At 44.8% G+C, this 16,185-nt stretch overlaps 1 pseudogene; it reads right to left on the bottom strand.

The window, feature by feature from the left end:
• The window catches only part of LOC121005750, a 148,084-nt pseudogene that overhangs the window by 33,806 nt on the left and 98,093 nt on the right, over positions 1-16,185 (bottom strand).

Below are 16,185 nucleotides of genomic sequence, written 5' to 3'. Positions count from 1 at the left end.
TATGCTCTGCTGTGGTGGTCTCATGCATCATGTAAATCATTAATCTCTTTACGATGCTCATAGCAACGCTTCAGCATATGTAAGGTGGAACTCAAACTGTACAAAGGCAGACCATTTTGTCACTTCACATTCAGAAGGGCCTTTTTAGCCACATAAGAATGGCTGGACAGTCCCCTGGACATGACCAATACCATCTGCAAGCCACGTTACTTTTTCAAAAATGAAAGCACATAAATTTATGATGTGCGCCATGCAGGAAACATGTGTTATTTCCCCCAAATGAAGTGCAGCCACAATGTTCTTTCCATTGTCACCAACCACGTTGTCCAGTTGTAGATGGAGAAGAGAAATCCAGAAGAAAACTTGCTGCTTGATGCAGATTTCCAACTGATCTATGTAGCTTCTCTCGCCCAAGCTCATCAGCTTTAAGACAACATGGCAATTCTTCAGTTTGCACATATAAAAGGAGATTAAAAAAGTGGAAGCAACAATCTGCTCTGTTTTTGTTGGGGATAGGAGGATGTCCATTCAGGAGGACGCGGATAAGCACCTGGTGTAGGGAACCAGATAATCAGCAATTGCAAGCTGCAGCATGGTGGCCAAGACCATACAGTGGTTTAAGAAGACAGGTTCCACACAGAACAGGCCTCGTCATGGTCGACCAAAGAAGGTGAGTGCACAAGCTCAGCTCCATATCCAGAGGTTTTCTTTTCAAAATAGACGTATGTTGTCATGGGGGAGTGGAAGAGGATTCAAGTGGCAACCTGTAAAGCTCTAGTGAACTTCATGCCCAAGAGAGTTAAGGCAGTGCTGGAAAATAATGGTGGCCACACAAAATATTGACACTTTGGGCACAATTTGGCCATTCTCACTTAGGGGTGTACTAACTTTTGTTGCCAGCGGTTTAGACATTAGTGGCTGTGTGTTGAGTTATGTTGAGGGCACACCAAATTTACACCGTTATACAAGCCGTACACTGACTACTTTACATTGTATCAAAGTGTCAGGTCTTCAGGGTTGTCCCATGAAAAGATAGAATAAAATATTGACAAAAATGTGAGGGGTGGACTGACTTTTGTGAGATACTGTAGGTACCAGCAACAGATCTTGATGATTTGCTTGCCCAAATGCATTCAGCATGGCAGAACATTCCTCAGACAATCATTAGTAACATCATTGGTAGAGAGGTTTTGCATAATTTGTTTCCCTTTTTATTTATCATTTGCAGATGATTAAAGGGGTTCTCCAAGATTTTCCTCAGCACAGGTCATCAATATCAGCGGGGGTCCGGTACCTGCACCCCTACCAATTAGCTGTCTGAGGAAGCCTCAGTGCTCACCGGAGCTCCAGTTAATACAAAGCCTCCTCACAGCTTTCCGGGCACAGTGCCGTCTGTTGAATAGTAGCTGTGCTTGGCATTGCAGCTCAGACCCATTCACTCGAATGGGACAAATCTGTGCCTAGGCCATATGACCGATGAGCGTCACATTGCATGGCCAGGAAGAGGCCTAAGACCACGCAAAGCACTGTGTCCTCTCCATACATCTGACCGACAAGGCTGCTGGGAGTTGAATCCACCACCGGTCTGATATTAATGACCTCTCCTGAGGATGGACTATATGTATCATATACATACTGTATATCACCTATAACGCTGTCACATTTCCATCCATATTTAATTAGAATTTTAGCTGAATCGGTGAATATAACACTGAAAAAACTGACAGAAGACAGAACCTAAAAATGTAACATAAATTGTATCATCCAGTGAAGGAGTAGAATCTGTGAGTCTTCTCTGCTTTACTTAGTGGTCACTACTCACCTGGGCGGTTATCTGTAGGAATGTCCTCTGTACTCTGCTCATCACCCCTCACATATGTCTCTGTAGGATTAATATTGTTCAGATCTTCACCCGGATTCACAAGCTGTGAAAGAAATATTGTAGAAGTCATCAGACGGTTGGAGAAGTCGTGTGGAAGGTTTTATATGACCTGAAAAGACGACCAAAAACGCCCTGACAGCAGGAGTTATCTGACCCAAATATCTGCAGGTCTCCTGTATAAATCCAATCTGATTGCTTCATTATTCCAACCAGTTTGCAATGCAGGGAGAGTAGCCCTTATATTCCATCCCTAACATTACATTGTGTGTATATAACATTACATTGTTTGTGCACCTGTTGCCCTTGCTGGCCGCCCCAGGGCTGTGAAGCCGGTAAGCAAAAGTTCTTTCGGTCCGTGGTTTATTTACCTCCTAGGAATGGGCATAATTATCTGCTCTGCTGCAGCCAATGACTGGATTCAGGGGTAACATGTCCACAAGAGACACATCACCACTAAAGCCCGTCATTGGCTGCAGTAAAGCAGGTGACCATGCCTGTGCCGGCGAGGAAGCAAACAACATTTACTGGAAGATGGACACACAGGAGCTGGCACACATAACCAGAGCTAAGGGTAGCAGGTACGTATGGCTCTTTCCATAGTAGAGGCTGCAGACACATGTGAAAAGTTACTTATTCCTGAACAAACCCTTTAATGCTGTCTTCCTGTTCTGTCTACCAGTTTTGGGATGACTGCAGGAATGAAGATACTGTACGCAGTATAAGGACAGGGGAGAACACAGGAGAGGTGAGAACTGATTATCTATCACCTCTAGAACACTCTGCTATCACTGTCTATAGTATAAGGACACAGTGGTATAACTAGAGTTCTAAGAACCCCAGGAAAAACTTTGGATAGGGCCCCCACCCTCCCCATTATATATCTGAATGGGTTGTAGTACACTGCCGCTGATCACTACACAAACCTGCAGCGTCTAAACCCCTATAGCTATAAAGAGCCTGTAAGGCCCCCTACAGTGTCCTAGTAGTTAAATGTCCCCAGCAATAATAATGTCCTGGTTGTGTTACCAGTATTTAAGAGGACCTGTCACCACTCCTGACATGACTGTTTTAATAGCTTCATGCATTCCCCATGTAATAACAATTCTGGAGAATCTATTCCTATGGCTCTATGTTGGGAAGGCCATCTTAAAAGTCTGTACAGGCAGAAAATTGTGAGAAGCTGCAGACAACATGTAATGTCTATGGTCAGCTGTAATCCTGCCATCTCCACCTTTCTCATTATACAAGGAGAAAACATATAATACTGGTGGATAAAACAAGACTGAACACAAGATCTTCACAGCCTTCTACAGGTCATAGGGGACATTTCATGAGACCATATCTCCATCTACCTGATCATGCTGTGGGACATTGTGATGTTCTTCTGAACCATGCTGTAGAAGAAGAGGACTGGGACATCTCTCCGGTGTTCTTATCTCTTCCTTAACTGTAGGAAACACATCCAGTGACTGAATTCATTCCTTACATAATGATAATGAGAGGACATGTGTATTTAGTCATGTCTATTACCTGGTGATGTGAGGGGCCGGTGATCCTCCATCATGATGTCCTTGTACAGATCTTTGTGTCCTTCTAAATACTCCCACTCCTCCATGGAGAAATAGACGGTGACATCCTGACACCTTATAGGAACCTGACAACACAATGATACAGTCATCACCCAGATCCCTTCATAGCTTTCCTCTATAATGTCCCAGCATTCCCAGCAGTGTCACCTCTCCAGTCAGAAGCTCAATCATCTTGTTGGTGAGTTCTAGGATCTTCTCTCTCTCGATTTTCTCATGTATCAGGGGGTGAGGTGGAGGCCCCATGATTGGGCTCAGGGTTCTTCCCCATCTTTCAGACACAGGGTCCTGACAGCACCCACTTGAGGTCTTCTTCACTACTGTGTAGTCCTGGTTATGGAGAGACACAGTAATAACTATCACTCCATACATCTCCAGAGTCCCTCACCTCTCCAGTCATGTCTATCTGTTAGTAACATAGAGAAGATGATGCAACGTGACATCATCAGAATCTCTCACCTCTCCAGTAAGCCGGAAGAGGATCTCTAGGGTGAGATTTATTATACTCTCCACCATCTTGTCCCTGTCCATTCTTGTGGGGGCAATCAGCAGAAGGATCTTATATAGAAGATCTCCACTGAGCGGATCCTATATTGTAGGAACCTGAATGGAAAGAAGATGAGACGATGTAAAATCCCCCCCCAAAAAAAATCTCATGTAAAAAACAATAACTGGGGATAATAAGAGGAGACAACGGAGGAGATAATAAAGTGTAGATGTTGTGTTCTCTCTTTTTATAGTGATTGAAACATGTGTGAGGTCAAGACAGTTTCATGGTATGTCACATCTTCACATGACCCTACAGCCAATAGAAGACGTCATCAGTGATGCCACAGCACGTGACCACCATAGACCATCATATGCCTCAATGGTCAGGTGACATACATACCGCCATCAGAGCTCCAACCAACATTGTTGTTGCAGTGATATAAATGGACTGAAGGAGATCACAGGAGCCTCAGTGCTGGAGCAGTGGAGGATTCTACAGGTCCAATCAGTGTAATTGTAAAACGCTGCGGAATATGTTGGCGATACATAAAGATTATTTCTATCTAGACAGACATTGTGTTGGCAGATTTGGTTTTTGGCAGCTCATCACAACCTCACAGATGTTGTAGTTTAATAGATTTATTTTTAACAAGCGACATGATGAAATACAGCGGTCATTAAAGAGTTTCTCCAGCATGTACTCAGGATAGGTCTTCAATATGATCTCAATGTAGAGGTCCAACTCCCAACACCCCCGAACAATCAGCAGGTGGCGCTTATACAGATACATACATATAAGGTTACACAAAAATTTTAATGACATGCTAGTATGAAAGTATTCAGATCCAGGTGCTGGTTTGAAAAATGTAGAATGTTTCGAATAAAGTTTGTATAATCGCTGTGCTTCTTTATTGGGCTTCTCTAATATATTATTCAGACATATTATTCCCTGTTTCAGCTGCACAGCTAGATTCATTTCACTCAGAAGCAGGGAACATATCACTTCTGTGAAATCTGCCATCACAGTATTGCTGTGATGTCCATTTCCTCACTTCACACTATGTTCGTTTTAAGCTCCGGACCTCACAGAAAAGTTAAGGAGGAGGAAATCACACTTACAGAAAGGCAGGGGCAGAGGCGTTTCTAGATCAAAAGATGTTTTGTCTCAGGTCCCAAATGTACTGCCTGCCAGATAGATGCAACTGGACGGCAATACAATTGAATCTAATGCATTGGAAGAGCTGAAGGACCTGTGATGACATCACAGTCCATGTGATCAGTGCTGAAGGGAGAGGTTGAGGACCTGCGATGATGTCACCATCATGTGACCAGTGCAGGAGAGGATGGCGCTCTGCAGTGAAGAGAAGTCCTGGGGAAGAAACAGTGGTGAGATCTGGTACATGAGGAGAGGTAAGTGAAGGGAAAGATTTGGTGTGAGAGCCAGAGTAATGCTGGGGGTTGTGGTTATTTAACTGGGATTGTTTGTTAGGGCTGAAGGGAGGGATGTTATTTACATGGGACTGCATGTTGGAGAGGAGTGGACTGATGCCATTTACATGGAACTGAATGTTGGAGGTGGTTGGGGCAGGGTGATGTTATTTACATGGGAATGTGTGTTAAAGGTGGCTGTGGGAGGGAGTGATGTTATTTACATGGGACTGAATGTTGAGGGGGTGATGTTGTTTACATGGGATTGCATGTTGGAGGTGGCTGGGGAGAGGGTGATGTTTTTTAATAAGCAATCTCTCTACAAACTTTCTTCTTGAGATTGTTTTTTCGTCACATATTGTACTATTGTACTTCATGACACTGGTAAGGCTACTTTCACACTTGCGGCAGAGAGATCCGGCAAGCAGTTCCATCGCCGAAACTGCCTGCTGGATCAGGCAAAATGTATGCTAACTGATGGCATTAGTAAGACTGATCAGGATCCTGATCAGTCTTAAAAATGCCTGATCAGTCGAAAAAATGCATTGAAATGCCGGATCCGTCTTTCCGGTGTCATCCGGTAAAAACTGATCCGGCATTTATTTTTTCACCTTTTTTTCAGTCTGCGCATGCGCATACCGGGAGGACGGATCCGGCATTCCGAATGCCGGATCCGGCACTAATACATTCCTATGGGAAAAAATGCCGGATCCGGCATTCAGGCAAGTCTTCAGTTTTTTTAACCTGGAGATAAAACCGTAGCATGCTGCGGTTTTCTCTTTTGCCTGATCAGTCAAAACGACTGAACTGAAGACATCCTGAACGGATCACTCTCCATTCAGAATGCATGGGGATAAAACTGATCAGTTCTTTTCCGGTATAGAGCCCCTGTGACGGAATTCTATGCCGGAAAAGAACAACGCAAGTGTGAAAGTAGCCTAAAATGAAGTAAAAAAAATATATTTTTTATTTATGAAAAAATACCAAATTTAGCAAAAGTTTGTAAAAAAATTGCACATTTCCAAGTTTCAATTTCTCTACTTCTATAATACATAGTAATACCTCCAAAAATAGTTATAACGGTACTTTACATTCCCCATATGTCTACTTCATGTTTGGATCATTTTGGGAATGATATTTTATTTTTGGGGATGTTACAAGGCTTAGAAGTTTAGAAGAAAATCTTGAAATTTTTCAGAAATTTTCAAAAACCCAATTTTTACAGACCAGTTCAGGTCTGAAGTCACTTTGCGAGGCTTACATAATAGAAACCACCCAAAAATGACCCCATTCTAGAAACTACACCCCTCAAGGTATTCAAAACTGATTTTACAAACTTTATTAACCCTTTAGGTGTTCCACATGAATTAATGGAAAATAGAGATACAATTTCAAAATTTCACTTTTTTGGCAGATTTTCGATTTTAATATTTTTTTTACTTTTACAAAGCAAGGGTTAACAGCCAAAGAAAACTCAATATTTATGGCCCTGATTCTGTAGTTTACAAAAACACCCCATATATGGTCGTAAACTGCTGTACGGGCACACAGCAGGGCGCAGAAGGAAAGGAATGCCATACAGTTTTTGGAAGGCAGATTTTGCTGGACTGTTTTTTTTTACACCATGTCCAATTTGAAGCCCCTCTGATGCACCCCTAGAGTAAAAACTCCAAAAAAGTGACCCCATTTTAGAAACTACGGGATAGGTTGGAAGTTTTGTTGGTACTAGTTTAGGGTACATATGATTTTTAGTTGCTCTATATTACACTTTTTGTGAGGCAAGATAACAAGAAAAAACACCGTTTTTATTTTTTGTTATTTACAACATTCATCTGACAGGTTAGATCATGTCTTATTTTTATAGACCAGGTTGTCACGGACGCGGCGATACCTAATATGTATACTTTTTTTTTTTATGTAAGTTTTACACAATGATTTCATTTTTGTAGCAAAAAAAATCATGTTTTAGTGTTTCCATAGTCCCTGAGAGACATAATTTTTTCAGTTTTTGGGCGATTACCTTGGGTAGGGTATGATTTTTGCGGGATGAGATGACGGTTTTATTGGCACTATTTTGGAGTGCGTGTGACTTTTTGATCGCTTGCTATTACACTTTTTGTGATGTAAGGTGACAAAAAATGGTTTATTTAGCACAGTTTTAATTTTAAAATTTTTACGGTGTTCATCTGAGGGGTTAGATCAAGTGATATTTTTATAGAGCCAGTCGATACGGACGCGGCAATACCTAATATATATACTTTTTTTTTTATTTATGTAAGTTTTACACAATAATATCATTTTTGAAACAAAAAAAAAATCATGTTTTAGTGTCTCCATATTCTGAGAGACATAGTTTTCTCAGTTTTTGGGCGATTATCTTAGGTAGGGTCTCATTTTTTGCGGGATGAGATGACGGTTTGATTGGCACTATTTTGGGGTGCATATGACTTTTTGATCGGTTGCTATTACACTTTTTGTGATGTAAGATGACAAATAATGGTTTTAATTTTATTTTATTTATTTTTTTACGGTGTTCATCTGAGGAGTTAGGTCATGTGATATGTTTATAGAGCCAGTCGATATGGACGCGGCGATACCTAATATGTATACTCCTCCCCCTTTTTTACCAATTTTGTTTTACTTTATTTAGGGAAAATGACGTTTTTGTTTATTTTTACTTGAAACTTATAAAGTTTCCCCCCCCAAAAAATTTTTTCAACTTTTTTTTTCACAGAATTTTTTTGTCCCACTTTGGGACTTGAACTTTTGGGGGTCTAATCCTTTACAATGCATTCCAATACTTCTGTATTGGAATGCATTGGCTGTATGAGTAATACATTGAGTATTACTCATACAGCTTCCGGGGCCTGTGAGATCCAGGGGGCTGGATCTCACAGGCTCGTCACCGGAAGGCAGCCAGATGCCTTCCTTAGACATCGCGCTGCCCTCCATGCCATCGACTTTCCCCTACAGCCGCATGGGGACCAGATGGCACCGCCCGCCGCAATAGGTAAAAGCCGCAAACCGCAGGTCTGAATTGACGGGACCCCTCCCTGGGCATTTAGCCGAGGTGCCTGCTCAATGATTTGAGCAGGCACCGGCTTCCGATCACCGCCCGCCGCGGTGATCAGAAATACACTGGGCGTACAGGTACGCCCTGTGTCCTGAAGAGGTTAATAACCTCCATAATTCGTACCTCTCACTCCGTCTTCAAGTTCTCGAGCTGCACCTACTCTCTGGAATACTCTGCCCCAGAATATCAGGTCAATTCACAACTTCTCCACCTTTAAACGTCTCCCCCACCAACTCCTCTGGCCTAAACTCCATCCTCTAGCATTCCCAATCCCGAAGTAGATCGGCCGGCACCACTCCTGTCAGTTCAATAATGGCTCGAATCCTACTTATCACAATCAACTACCTTATGTGTTGGGCCTGAGAAAAGGCGTGCAGCAAAGGTCAGACAGATGCTGGTGGTAGGGGACTCTATTATTAGGAGGACAGACAAGGTCATCTGTCACCGAGACTGTGAATGCCAAACAGTGTGTTGTCTTCTGGATGCTCGGGTTCGGTATATTGCGGATCGTTTTGACAGATTGCTGGGTGGGGCGGGGGAAGACCCGGCGGTCATGGTACACATTGGCACCAATGACAAAGTCAGGGGGAGATGGAAGGTCCTTAAAAATGATTTTAGGGAACTAGGAGAGAAGCTCAAGTCCAGGACCTCCAAGGTAGTGTTTTCAGAAATACTACCAGTGCCACGAGCGTCACCAGATTGACAGCGGGAGCTTAGGGAGTTAAAGGGATTCTATCACCTTGTTTTAGCCTATAAAGCTGCGGACAATCACGGCTAGATCGCCGCTAGCATGTCCGCAATATACCTGTCCCATAGCGCTGTGTGCTTTTATTGTGTTTAAAAAATTATTTAATAGATATGTAAATGAGCCTGGTAAGGAGCCCAAGGGGCTGTACTAACCTTCTTGGAGCCCAGCCACGCCCCCTGTAAAGGAGCCCAGCACCTGCATCCTCCGAATATCCTCCTTGCTCACAGTTAGATCGCCGTAATCTCGCGATGTGTGAGCTCGCGCATGCGCAGTGCCGGCATAGTGTTCCTCCCCTGTGCTGGCATCAGCCTCAGGGAAGGAACTGCGCATGTGCGAGCTCACGCATCGCGAGATTACGGCGATCTAACTTTGTGAGCAGGGAGGAGATTCGGAGGACGCAGGCGGTGCTGGGCTCCTTCACAGGGAGCATGGCTAGGCTCCAAGGTTGCCAAAAGCCAGGTAGGTGCAAGCTGTTAATCTATCCATGAGACAGATAACAGCCATCATACCTTACAATGGCAGCCTTGTGCACTATGAGATATACCAAACCAGCTCTCATCTGACTGAGAACCAGTAAACCTCAAAATGATTTTGCATCTGTTGGATGGCTTAGGTGGACCTGCACACCTAGATCAATATCATTAGGGCAAAAATGTTTTCTGATTGTCCTAACATAATAATCAATAACCTTTCTATACAGTTTTGTCATGTAAAAACTCATTTGCATAAACATGGGCATATGGGAAAGACATGCAAATGAGCAGAATCTGCCTTGTTTTTCAGCTGTCATAAGACTATGAAAACCAATAGATGGCGCTATTGAGTTATGAAGAGAGCCATCTATTGGTTTCATAGTCTTATGACAAGACTAATAGTTTTGTCAGAAGATTACGAAATAGATGGCGCTGTTCAAAACTCAAAAGCGCCATCTATTGGATTGGTTTAATAGTCTTCTGACAAGAATATTAGACTATGAGTCTTATGATAAGCTTATTAGTGTAGCTGTTTGCATGGAAAATTTGCAATAAAAATTTGCAATTAGAATATTCGGGATCTACACTGCTCCAGTCCACGTCTCCGAGATCTCCTGGATATGTCTTCTATATAACGCCCCCTGCACCAGTCCATGTCTCTGATATCTCCTGGATAAGTCTTCTATATAACGCCCACTCCTCCAGTCCACGTCTCTGAGATCTCCTGGATATGTCTTCTATATAACACCCCCTGCTCCAGTCCACGTCTCTGAGATCTCCTGGATATGTCTTCTATATAACACCCCCTGCTCCAGTCCACGTCTCTGAGATCTCCTGGATATGTCTGCTATATAACGCCCCCTCCTCCAGTCCACGTCTCTGAGCTCTCCTGGATATGTCTTCTATATAACGCCCCCTGCTCCAGTCCACGTCTCTGAGATCTCCTGGATATGTCTTCTATATAACGCCCCCTGCTCCAGTCCATGTCTCTGAGATCTCCTGGATATGTCTTCTACATAACGCCCCCTCCTCCAGTCCACGTCTCTGAGATCTCCTGGACATGTCTTCTATATAACGCCCCCTCCTCCAGTCCACGTCTCTGAGATCTCCTGGATTTGTCTTCTATATAACGCCCCCTGCTCCAGTCCACGTCTCTGAGATCTCCTGGATATGTCTTCTATATAACGTCCCATGCTCCAGTCCACGTCTCTGAGATCTTCTGGATATGTCTTCTATATAACGCACCCTCCTCCAGTCCACACCTCTGAGATCTCCTGGATATGTCTTCTATATAACGCCCCCTCCTCCAGTCCACGTCTCTGAGATCTTCTGGATATGTCTTCTATATAACGTCCCCTTCTCCAGTCCACGTCTCTGAGATCTCCTGGATATGTCTTCTATATAACGCCCCCTGCTCCAGTCCACGTCTCTGAGATCTCCTGGATATGTCTTCTATATAACGCTCCCTCCTCCAGTCCATGTCTCTGAGATCTCCTGGATATGTCTTCTATATAACATCCCCTGCTCCAGTCCACGTCTCTGAGATCTCCTGGATATGTCTTCTATATAACTCCCCCTGCTCCAGTCCCCGTCTCTGAGATCTCCTGGATATGTCTTCTATATAACGCCCCCTCCTCCAGTCCACGTCTCTGAGATCTTCTGGATATGTCTTCTATATAACGCCCCCTCCTCCAGTCCACGTCTCTGAGATTTCCTGGATATGTCTTCTATATAACGCCCCCTGCTCCAGTCCATGTCTCTGAGATCTCCTGGATATGTCTTCTATATAATGTCCCCAGTTCCAGTCCACGTCTCTGAGATCTCCTGGATATGTCTTCTATATAACGCCCCCTGCTCCTGGCTTTTGTTGCACCTGAGGAAGGCCGCCCTTGAAATGCATTGTATACTAGAACCAACCTCTTGTGATTTGTATTTTATGTTATTATCTTTAGGCTGGTGTCCTGCCCCAGAAGCTGCGTCTTTACTTCCTGCTTCATGTTCTCTGGAATTTGTAGATTAGGCTGAGTTCACACTTCAGTTATTTGATCAGTTATTTCCATCAGTTATTGTGAGCCAAAACCTGGTGTGGGAGAAAAACACAGGACAAGTGCAGATCTTCCCATTACACCTGATCTCTGAGTAGCTTCACTACTGGTCTGGGCTCAATAACTGAAGGAAATAACTGAAGTGTGAACTTGGACTTAAGGGCGGATGGAGCTGTGTATCTCTGTGGCTGTGGAGCCTTATATGTGTGGATGTGATGAGTGTTCCACTTACCTGGGGGCAGGTGTGTCCTCCTCTGACAACCCTTCACTATGGAGCCTCCTGGGCTGTAATTTCTACCACCATGCAGTAGTCGGGCTCCAGGCTGTGCTGCATTAGAAGGTACAGGACCTGTGATGATGTCATGACCATGTGATCAGGTGTGGGAGGAGTCAGGTTATGCTGCAGGAGAAGGTACAGGACCTGTGATGATGTCATGACCATGTGATCAGGTGTGGGAGGAGTCATGGAGATCACATGACCAGGTTTATCTGCTCTGTGTGAGACTCTGCTGTGCTGTGTGGAATTCCAGTCTGTATGTAGCAGAGCTGTAAGCCTGTAATGTTTGTATAGATGAGCTGTATCCGTGTAATGTCTGTGTAGTTGAGCTGTATGTGCATACAACCAAGCTGTTTATGTGTAATATGCCTCTGAAGACTTGTATCAGTGTGTGCAGCAGAGCTGTGTATGTGTAATGTTCAGTTACTACAGCGGAGTCTTTGTCATGTCCATGTAGCAGAGCCGGCGATGTAATCTGCTGGTATCGGGGCTCTGTGTGTGCTCAGGAGATGTTTAGGGGTAACTCTGTCCCTTTTCTCCATATCAGTTATTAGAAATGATGTCAGCGATACCTTATGTCGGGGCAGATGTAGGATTTCCGCTGTGGGGGAAAAGGAGGAATAACCTTCTCTTCTGTTATTTCTAGTGTTAGCACATAAATGGCCGCGCTGTGTCTTATCGCTGGGGATTTTCTTTGTAGTTGATCTGAGCTTGTCTGCTGCTCCATTCCAATGGGGGAACATGGGCCCCGTTCTCCTGACTGGCAGGGGCCCCCCAGCGGATGGACCCCACAATCAGTGGACAGGAGATAAGTTCCCTTGTTTCAGTCTTGTATCATTGAACGGCGGAAATGTCGGACAGATTGTGATCGGAGGCAGGACAGGCTCGGAGAGGTAAAGCGGTGATTAGTGTGACGGGGGATGGGGAGAAGGCGGGAAGGTTGTCCTCAGTGACAGCGGTAAAGCAGGTTATGTGGGAAGAGCAGCGAGTAGTAACGTAGAGAGGCTGAGAGGACGGCGGCTCCGAGCTTCATCTAACGCTGCCGATGGTTTAGAGATAAGAGGCATAGTCCTCAGCTGAGATGAGGGGTGTCAGACGGGGTACGGGGGGCAGAGAGGTAAAGGTATGAAATAATTATTTGGGGTTGTGGGACAGAGAGGACGTAATAGAAGTGAAGAAGTCCTGCTGTGAGGAGGTGAGAGCAGACATGGAGCTGCTTCTCTGTAGGCCATGAAGTCTTCTCTGGGTGGGATTTCTTCCGGCTTCGTTCTGGACTCTGGAAGCCTCAGCTTTTCTGTATATGTCAGAGGTATAAAGCACGGGCTGTCATGTCATGGAGTATAACTGAAGTCCCTTCCCAGAAGGAGAGAACAGGTTATCGGTAGCTGTCCTGTAGCTTCAGGGAGTTAGGAAAGTGTTCAGATTGAATGTACATGTAAAGATAACTTAGAGAGACTGACAGTGCGGGCGGCATTAGAAGCCTTCCGGCTGGGAGCCGTGTACAGTATTCAGTATAATGAAGACTTAAGAAGAAGAGAAGAAAATGGGGGCAGACATCTTAGCATCTGGCAGGTACTCCGACCACCTGATTGTCTCAGAGAGAAGGAGAGAAATTCATTAAGATCACAGGAATTTATGAGGAGAAAGATAACAAGGTACTGAAGGATGCAGAAGCATGGTATAGAGCAGCCAGGGAGATGGTGAAATTAGGCTGCAGAGAAATTTATGATGAAAAGACAAATGATTACCTTTACATGCCGCCAACACAGCCCCTAAAATGGCGCCGGAGGACTCAGCGATGCTTCAGCAGGCACGACCCCACCATATTATCAGCCCCCTCAGTCTCCGGAGGGGTGGATCTGTGGAGTATGTCATTGCCAGAATCCCACAGGGAGGAATGTCTGGTACAGCTGTGGAGCGGCAAAACCAACTCCTTGTACCCGGTTATCGCACAGGATGGTACACCTTATGTACCTGTCACGGCGGGGAGTGGAGGAAACCCCCCACCCTATAATGTCACCAGGTACTAGGCCGTAAACGGGGATGGTAGGGGGGCTCATACTCTCGAACCTGGTGACATTATGCAGTGGGGGATTTCGCCCACTCCCCGTCGTGACAGTATGTCCAACTAAGCCTCTCCGCTTGGGGCCTTCGAAAGAGGGCTCAGCATGTGTCGCCTGCCATTTTCTGGCGCACATGCTTATCCTCCGGAGGGAGGGTGAAAGGGGAGTTACTGTTAACGGCGCGGTTCGGGGTAACTGGTGTTGCCTTTGTTGTTGAACCGTTGCTTGTGTTGGTGTGTCCCCTCGTTCCGTTCTCAGTTGTTTCTTGGGCTGGTTGCTGGCAGCATTCCTTTGGTGTACTGGCTGTGTGCTGGTTGGGAATGCTTGCTGATTGCCACCCAGAGTGTGAACTGTGTCTGAGATGGACGCTGTGTTCACTATGGGTTCTCCTTACTGCTTGTTGGCTGGCTGCCGGGGACCTAGTTGGTGGTCCTGGCATGCTGGCGGCAGTTTTGAGGGATGTGCTGACACAAAATCTGCCCTTTTTTTTATTTATTCCCCGTTATTTTTTGGGGAGGGCTTTGAGGGGAGGGAGTGTCACGGCTGTGTCATGGTCTGGTGTAGTGGACCATGACACTTTTGCCGTGCATGCTTGTTGCTGGTGGCAACATGTTGTTGTGCATGTTTTGCCACTTCCCCTTTAAGTTGTGTGTTCGGGGTTAAGATGTGTGCTTGGTGGAGCTGGGTGTGGCCTCTAGCTCTCTTGTTGTTGTGAGCGTGAAGGTCAGTTTGTTGTTTGCATGCATATGTGTAGGAGCTCTGCTCCTCTCTTTGGATGTCTATCTTACCCAGACATCCCAACCTGCAAAAACTCATTTCAGGGAGGTGCACTTCTCATTTCAGGGAGGTTTTCTTTTTTTTTTTTCACACAAACTTTTTATTACATTTTCCAAACATATGCAGTATCTGCACACTGCTCTATGGTGTGGAGGACTGGGCTCATTACCCTGCCCCAAATTATCATATTTATATATATGATTAAAGCATCCAGGGGGTGTGAATTTAACACTGGGGTAAATAATATAATTAAAATGGAGGGTTAAATGTGTAAATGTATTTTCAAAAAAATACATCTCTCTCAATAGTTATATAGCTACTGAATGAGACAGAAGAGATGCCTTTAACATATATATCTCCTTGAGAAGCCAATTTGACCCTAAAGGGTTAATTTAACCTGTAATCTAAACTCTGTCCTGTCACTTCTCTTATCTCTCTGCTCTGCTATCTGACTGAGATAAACCTTCCCGGGATATATTGTCTCACATGCGGGTGTCAGGGAGCCGCTATCTAATAGCAGGAGACTCCCTGAACGTCCGGGAGACTTGAGATCCCTGTCTTACCTGTGTGAGGGCATCCTAGTTGGACATACTGTCACGGCGGGGAGTGGGGAACCCCCCCCCACTGTATAATGTCACCAGGTTCAAGAGTATGAGCCCCCCTACCATCGAAGGCGGCTCATACAGTCAGGAGGTCAGGGATAGGATTAGGGCGGCTGTAGGAGGTGACCTGCTCCCTATCCCTGTTTATGGCCTAGTACCTGGTGACATTATACGGTGGGGAATTTCCCCCACTCCCCGCCGTGACAGTACCAGCTTCTGCCCCGGCAGCCATCTTAACTAATCCCACTGACTCTCCGGCAGCCATCTTAACTAATCCCATTTTCTCCCTGGCAGCCATCTTAACTGAGGTAACTTCACTCCCTGCCCAGCGGCCATCTTAGTTACTGGTATTTTTCCTGATACGGCAAGAAGCATGAAACAATACACATAGATCTAAGTAGCACCACATAGAGTACTCAACTCAGTAAGTGCAGGATACACATTTACCTATAATTAGTTATTACTTGTAGTATTGTTTAATTAGATGAAATGCCTTAACTTCTATGTTTGTTCCTTTGCTAAGATTAAGTCTGCACTTGGAGGCAACTCCATCTCGATTCATAACAGGTTTTTGTGGTTGGTGCAGATGTTCAGGACTCCAGGTCAAGGGGAATTGGGTGAAGATATTTGGTTAAGTCCTGCATTTGATACAAAGTCAAGTGAAGTACTGGGCCCTGGGGGTCCTGCCCATCTGCTAAAATCACAAAAGGAGGGGATTGTGATGGAAATGGTCTCAACTGTG

This window comes from Bufo bufo, chromosome 6, assembly GCF_905171765.1.
Source record: "Bufo bufo chromosome 6, aBufBuf1.1, whole genome shotgun sequence".
NCBI classification, from domain to species: domain Eukaryota; kingdom Metazoa; phylum Chordata; class Amphibia; order Anura; family Bufonidae; genus Bufo; species Bufo bufo.
Note: the sequence above shows the minus strand (reverse complement) of the source record. Positions and strands in the feature narration are given on the sequence as shown.